The 8,279-nt window shown below is 43.8% G+C and overlaps 1 protein-coding gene across 1 annotated transcript in view; it reads right to left on the bottom strand.

Moving 5' to 3' along the window:
- Positions 1 to 6,780, bottom strand: part of LOC310867236 (WD repeat and FYVE domain-containing protein 3-like) — a 212,651-nt gene extending 205,871 nt beyond the window's left edge. Inside the window, 1 exon segment of the mRNA XM_083777127.1 lies at positions 6,747 to 6,780. The gene's annotated coding sequence lies outside the window, so the exon portion shown is untranslated.
- Between the last annotated feature and the right edge of the window lie 1,499 nt (positions 6,781 to 8,279).

The following is an 8,279-nucleotide window of genomic DNA, read 5'->3' on the forward strand; positions in this document are numbered from 1 at the left end:
TCGTTTAGCAAAAAGGGTGAAGTGTCCCTTTAAGGGTGCAACTGTACATGCATATTATGCAGATTATGGGGACTTCTGGGGCATCATGTAGGCCTGAAGGCAGCCATGTCTCATTAACAGTTTGACTGCGGAAAACGATTTATCAGACTTTTAATCAACCCCCCTTCACTGCCGAGATTGTTGTATTACCTTTAGAGCATACGCTGAATTATTTGGGCTTTTAATCCGCGAAAATCGAGCGAAAAAAGCTTCCGCCGTTTGTTATGAACGGCTGGACCACCCGCCATCTGGTACACCCGGAAGACGCAGCACAGGACCCTCCTCCATGAGGCATTGAACCCCATTCGTTTACATTGGCCTCAATTTCCCAGAAGCCCTAGCAGCCCACAGCATGTGACGATTTCCGTTTCCTCATCAAAACAGATGCATCTACACTCTTTCTCTGCGGCGAAGACGGATTTTCTTTTTAATTATTACATTGCGGCGGATTAAACACATAAAACAAATGTCGCGTATCTCCGATATGGCAGCGACATTAACCTGGAGTAATCCATTCAAAGCACGGAAACTGTTAAACTATGCAACAAAAACTAAAAACATGCATTATCCCATTTAGGCCTAAAGCCTAAAAACGCCTTCTAATAATGCTGACCTGAGTTTTCTGAAAACTTCAATTATTTATATAGCAGCATCAATTTTTTTGTATTTTTTGAATACTGTACATACTGTACAGAACCCAAAAATGGGTTCCCGGGCCTGAGGGGGGGTAGATACCAAAAGGGGTTCCCAGAACAATCAGGGCCGATTGCACCAAGAAAGACAGAAAAAAAGGTTACTTTAGTTAATTAATAGATAAACCAGGTTCCTTCCTTCTCTCTCTCGCTCTCTTTCCTGTCTGTCTTCACTGAAACTATCAATAAAGGCTCAAAAGCCAAAAACAAATCTTTTTTTTTTTTTTATTAAATAAAAACAGGTTCCTTCAGGGTACTAGGCTAATACGGCCAAGATATGGCGATTCGTGAGATTAACCCATTCTGACCGGGCACCCATTTTGGTGTTGGCATCATGTCATGCTTTAGCTATTGAAAAATAGCAGATCTACAAGCTCATAGCGCGCCACCGAGTGGCGCGCTATGAGCTTGTAGATCTGCTATTTTTTTTTTTTATCGAAGAGCGACTGACATTTCTAGAATCTGATCTCAGGTCAGAATGGGTTAATCAGACCAGTGTGTGTCCAGTGGAAACCTCGTAAGAATCTGATCTCAGGTCAGAATGGTTTAAAAACTTTGTTTCTGGTAGGAAAGAAACAGCCGGAGGGGTAAAAAAAAGAAAAAAGATTTCAGATTCATCAAAAAGATATTGTGATTCATGTAAATGAGACAGGCAGGGAACACACACATCATCCTTGTGAAAGAGCGAGCGTCTCTCTCTCTCTCTCTCCCCCTCTTCCCCTCTCTCTCTCTCCCCCCCCCCCCCCCCCCCCCTCCTCTCTCTCTCTCTCTCTCTCTCTCTCCCCCCCCCCCCCCCCCCCCCCCCCCCTGACAACACAGTGCCAGCAGCACAGCAGCGTACCTACGGAAATTAAACACAACCCCACAGCTATGGCAGCAGCACGCACACAGAGAGAGAACCAGTCTATTTTTGGTACGGAAGGCTTTTTCAGCCTTTTAAATCAGCCAGCTTATAATAGGGCTGCCTGCAACTATCAATTATTGTCTTAACAATAATTATTCAATCAATTACTATTTTGATGAACCGAGCAAAACAAGGATAGAGCGCCAATCTCCCGTCGTCACTCGCCCCTCCCCTGGTTCTGCCCGGTTCTGCCGGGTTCTTCCTGGGTCTGCCCGGTTCTGCCCGGTTCTTCCCGGGTCTGCCCGGTCCTCGGAAGTAATTTCTCTGTGAACTTAGTGATGCAATCCCCCTTCCCCACAATCAGAACTCCCACCACGGGACTTAACCAATCAGAACCAGAGCAGAACTCCCACCACGGGACTTAACCAATCAGAACCAGAGCAGAACTCCCACCACGGGACTTAACCAATCAGAACCAGAGCAGAACTCCCACCACGGGACTCAACCAATCAGAACCAGAGCAGAACTCCCACCACGGGACTAAACCAATCAGAACCGGAGCAGAACTCCACAGGACTCAGGCCGTTAATTAATAGGTATGTCCTACAGCTTTAACCCATTCTGACCTGAGATCAGATTCAAAAAATGTCTTCGATTTTTCAAAAATAGCAGACCTACAAGCTCGTATCGCGCCACTCGGTGGCGCGATATGAGCTTGTAGATCTGCTATTTTTCAACAGCTAAAGCATGACATGATGCGAACACCAAAATGGGTGCCCGGTCAGAATGGGTTAAGTCCAAAAATCTGAACTAACCCTTTAGATGTCACACACACAAAAAAAAAGTTACATTTGCTTTGTGACCAAAAGCACTTTGCATACTGTAATGGGAATTTTAGAATGCCAACTACAGTGCATACAATGCATTATTGTGTACTTCAGCGGTGGTCATTTTAATGTGCCGGTCCGGGGATACGAACTAGTAGCGACCTTCCGATATCAAGACCGCTCCGCAAACCGTTCGGCCACCGCTGCTGGAACAGGCAAGGAGGCCTGTTCCTCACTCTCTGTATGTTGTTACTCTGCTCAATCTTCTGAATAAAGTCTCGACACTTCACTTCGTCATTCCTTCATCTTTGGAAGATTATTTAAATCGACAACAATACTTGGTATAGCTGCTTCCGAGGTGAACTCAGTGAGTGACTCGGAGGTTTATATATTCCCAAGACCGAAGCATAAGAAACAAGAAACAGAAAATGCAGAACTATGAATAAAATACACAGTATCATTGGTGTCAGCCTCCCATTGAAATGAGGAAATGACTCTAGATAAATATAAATATCCGCTGGTAATCTTTGTTCCTGTTGAGTAAAGTTCGCTATGAGCTTGTAGATCTGCTATTTTTCAATAGCTAAAGCATAATGTAACTGCTAACACCAAAAGGGGTTCCCGGCCCCAAACCCATTCTGAACGGGAACCGATTTTGGTGTTAGCGTCATGTCATGCTTTAGCTATTGAAAAATAGCAGACCTACAAGCTCGTAGCGCGCCACCGAGTGGCGCGCTACGAGCTTGTAGGTCTGCTATTTTTGAAAAATCGAAGAACGACTGACATTCTTTGAATCTGATCTCAGGTCAGAATGGGTTAATCAGACCAGTGTGTGTCCAGTGGAAACCTCGTATGAATCTGATCTCAGGTCAGAATGGGTTAAAACAGAAAATGCGTCTTTTTGGTGGGGATGCAAATGTGAACTCACAAGTGGAATTGAAAGTGATGACACACAGAAATGAACAGAAGAGGAACTAGACCACTATACAAATGTTGACCTTTAAAACTGAATCAATTTAGAGTCTAAATTTACGTAACATTTTCAACAGTTTCAGGAGTATCAGTACATTATAGGAAGTATTATAAACCTTAGGTGGTGGGGATGTGACTATTTGATATAGATACAGTCATGGCGGCAAGTCTAAGGGCCGATTCATACTCCTATTTTAGAGCCGAATAAAAGCCGGTTCGGCTCTGTAGAGCCTACAATGTGACGTCATTTGGCTCTGTAGAGCCTACAATGTGACGTCATTTGGCTCTGTAGAGCCTACAATGTGATGTCATTTGGCTCTGTAGAGCCTACAATGTGACGTAATTTGGCTCTGTAGAGCCTACAATGTGACGTCATTTGGCTCTGTAGAGCCTACAATGTGATGTCATTTGGCTCTGTAGAGCCTACAATGTGACGTCATTTGGCTCTGTAGAGCCTACAATGTGACGTCATTTGGCTCTGTAGAGCCTACAATGTGACGTCATTTGGCTCTGTAGAGCCTACAATGTGACGTCATTTGGCTCTGTAGTCTGTAGAGCCTACAATGTGACGTCATTTGGCTCTGTAGAGCCACAATGTGACGTCATTTGGCTCTGTAGAGCCTACAATGTGACGTCATTTGGCTCAGCCCTAACTGTTCAGGAGAGGAGAAAAACTGTTTTCGCCAAACCGCTATGACCCGATATGATAAATATCGGCCGATACAGATACTTTTTTTCCGATACAGTATCGGGACATTCCAGCATGTAGTTAGATGTGATATGTCCCTGCTTATTAACAAATGTAATTGATTTAGTGCCACAGTTAGTTTACGCTTGCCATAATTTGACTCAGGACCATCTGCTCAGGTTACAATCTGATGGTATTTTAACCCATTCTGACCTGAGATCAGATTCTACAAATGTCTTCTACATCCTGACCGTTTACCATTCTGAACTGAGATCAGATTCTAAAAATGTCTTCTACATCCTGACAGTTTACCATTCTGACCCGAGATCAGATTCTAAACACGTCGTCTCCATCCTGGCAGTTTTCTGAAAAAGCTACGTTTCTATGTCAGTCGTTCTTCGACTACAAGACCTACAAGCTCGTAGCGCGCCACTCGGTGGCGCGCTATGAGCTTGTAGATCTGCTATTTTTCAATAGCTAAAGCATGACATGATGCTATAACACCAAAAGGGGTGCCCGCCCCAAAACGGGTGATCTAAAATGACTGATCTCATACTCTGATCTCATATAAGCCTCAACTATCCGCTGTAAGAAGATAGCTACACGTACCACAACACCAGAGCAGTCAGCCTGAGTGAACACTCTATAGCTGCCAGTAAAACCCAGTAATTAAAAGGGACAATATGTGTGGCTAAAAATTAAATGGTCTATTACACGCGGCCAGTGTTATTTGTTAAGGGCAATTAATAACTAATTGGAGAACAATTGAGACACCTCAGTCTCGGCATAAATGCACCACAAATTGTCCCCTTCTTTCTCTTGTGAGTCACCACCAGTGGTAATAATAATAATAATAATAATAATAATAATAATAAACTCCACCAGCGGTGTGTTTACATGTGTATTTAGTCAAATACAGTACATAGTGTGGCCACTGGACAGTGTGACATGTGTATAGGCTACTAGGAATGGCACTGCTCGACTGAAATTAGGCTATTTAAATGACTGATGAATGGATTTATACTCAATTATACCTGTGTATTAAAATTAAAATAAATAAATAACAGAACCAGTGGTTCTCAAACATGTTCATGTCAAGGACCCCCCCCCCCCCCCCCAAATGACCCACAAGAGAATGGCCTTAACTATAGACAGATTTAGGAAAATGCTAAATTCTGCAACTGAGGCCCAGGCCGTAGCGTAACGGTCTGGGCACCGGACTGGTGATCCAGTCGCGGTGTGCCGCGGGTTCGACTCCCGGACCCGACACGGCCTTTACCGCATGTCATCCCCCCATCTCTCTCCCGTTTCCTGTCAGCCTACTTTCTATCCCTTAAAAAAAAATCAATAAAGGCGTAAGCCGCAAAAAAATATCTTTTGATAATTTGAACATGGTGGACCCTCTTGACTTGTAAACAAGTGTAATGCTTAGTTGGTTCGTCCACTCACAGTTGACAGTCTTTGCATTGAGTTTGTGCTTGAAATGTATACTGTAATTCTGCAAACTGTTAATAAATATTTCAATCAATCAAAAAATAGGTGGGGACACTATATAGAGACACAGTGGAGACTATACAGTGGAGAGCAAAGCCTAGCTATAGTAGCTACATCTGAATAGTAATGTCTTATACAAAACACTGTCTGGGCTAAATAATATATACACAGTATAGGGAAATCAAACTGTTCCTCATTTTTAGCTGGGGGGGGGGGAGGGGGTCCCGTCATGTGAAGCCTCAAGGACCCCCACCACAACCGGAGACCGGACCCCCACCTTGACAAGACAAGCCACACCGTTTTTAGACCACCTATATAATGTTGAACAACAACAATGAATGCTGTCAGACAGTCAGTCGTGTGTGCTAATATAATATAGCCCCATCCGTCCAATCCATCCATGGATGGGCTGTGTTACTGTTAGCCTCCCAAAAACAACACAACCTCCTCAGTCAAACCCACAACAACATCCATCTGATCTAAGGCTACCTGAAATCTAAATCAATAACCCAGCCCTGCTATATAGCTGTTATTGTTCATTGGTATTGTGTTTAAATAAAAACCACCACCAAAACACCATGACATTATATATTGTTTTCACCACACTAAATGCAGTGCAGAGTGAGAGTCCATAATACTAAATAATGTAGCCTGCGATGCTATTATCATAGCTATAGGCACCACCAACCACCAACCAGCTGATAGCATCGTTAGCATTTGAAAGGCAACTCTCTCTCTCCCTCTCTCTCTCTCTCTCTCTGACAAATACTTAAAATAAATCACACACACAGTAAAACAACAACATATTATTATTATTATGAAACACGGATAGCGTCTCCAAATTGTGCTGACATTGTGTGTTTGTTGTTGTGTGGCTATAATATATAGCATGCTATGACAACAGCTAGACAGGAGACACACACACACACACACACACACACACACACACACACACAGTGTGTCTCCTGTCTAGCTGGTATCATAGCATGCTATATATTATACACCTTTAGCATGCCATGCTAGCCCAGCTGGAGCCTTCTAAAGGCTCCAGCTGGGCTAGCATGGTGTATAATATATAGCATGCTATGATAACAGCTATAGACAGGAGACACACACACACAGGGAGAGAGAAGGAAGGCTCCAGCTGGGCTAGCATGGCATGCTAAAGGTGTGTTAGCATAGATCCTTACCAGTGTTATTTGCCTTGTGTTGACAGACAGACAGTTATTCCTCTCCACACACACGGAGGAGGAGGAGGAGGAGGAGAGCGGCTCTGCTGCACTGCGTCCCCTCCGAGGAGCGATCCATAAAGACCCAGGGATGGACGGACGGATGCTGCGACGCGGCGGGGTTTATACACTTTAATCCAGACAAAGTGTCTCTGTGTTGGGTTGTTTTTTTCCTATCTTATTTTCTTATGTGTTCATGCTGCTGATGGCCTGCCTCAGCCTCTTGGCTGGCTGGCTGTGTGTGTGTCGCTGCTTCTCCACATCCAAACACAACGCAGCAGCAGCGGGTTGCATGAATTCAAGCGTCCAGCAGGTTTTTTTTTAGCAGCAGCAGGATATTCTATGCTATAGTATAGAGCCGCTGGTCCCAAAGCATCCAGCCCCTAGTCACTCACGGCCAACAGCGACACCTGCTGGTGTCCAGTAGTAGGTTTTGGCAGCAGGAGCAGGTTAAGTTCAGACCTCAGTCACCACAATGGTTTGCAACATAGCTGTTTAATACTGATTTGTTAAAAAACATCTCTCACCATCATCACCTAAATTCACCTTAGAGTCATTATGTTATACAGGCTACTTAGGGACTGATCGTTATTTATTAGACATTTTAAATATATGAAGCATTATAGGTAGACAAACTGTTTGTTTTAGATACAGCATAGGTGGGCATTAGGGACATCTGGGCACCATATGGAAACTTTTTTAGTTAAGATATATTTTTCTTCATTTCAGAGCGGTGCCAACTGCTCCCATGACTGACTGAGTTTGTATGTCTGTATGTCTCCATGTCTGAGCACGACCCAATGACCCATTGACCCCTGGTCTCTCTCACACACACACACACACACACATCTTGTTCTGTTTTGCAGTTTGAGTTTTTGCAGTACTTTCTATATGTGAACTAGGTGGCCACTGGGTGCACCAACTCTGGGGGGGCATTTATTTTGTTTGTGTTATTTTAATAACTATTCGGCTTGCCAATCCCTTCAGGCCCCCTAAAATATCCAACATAGGAGGGCATCAAATAGTCTGTCATGAGGTCTTCTCTCTCTCAAAAAAAGAGGGAAAAATATATAATAATAATAATAATAATAATAATAACTAGACAAAGTGCCAATCGGCACAGGTCTCCACCAGGGCAGGTCAGGTTGTGGCCTCATGGTGGCGCTATAACAGGCTGTTGAGGAAGATTTGGGCCGGAGGTTCGTGTTGGAGGGATGCAGGTACAATGTTTTTCCATGTGTGCATACATAAGTTGTATACAGATCGATGCAGTTATAGCTAAAAACAGGAATTGGCCTGTTATAGCGCCACCGTGAGGCTGATTTTGAGGAAAAAATTGTGGCATGTCGTCCTCGGCCTAGTGAAAATGTGCGTGTATAATTTAACGGAAATTGCACAATGTGTTTGTGATTTGTGGCCTTTTTTCGAAATGGACGAATCGTGTGAGCTTTGGAAGCCAATCTTAGCCAATCAGGATGGAAGATGGGAAATGGT

Source organism: Protomyctophum parallelum, assembly GCF_964188405.1.
Source record: "Protomyctophum parallelum genome assembly, chromosome: 11".
Lineage (NCBI taxonomy): Eukaryota > Metazoa > Chordata > Actinopteri > Myctophiformes > Myctophidae > Protomyctophum > Protomyctophum parallelum.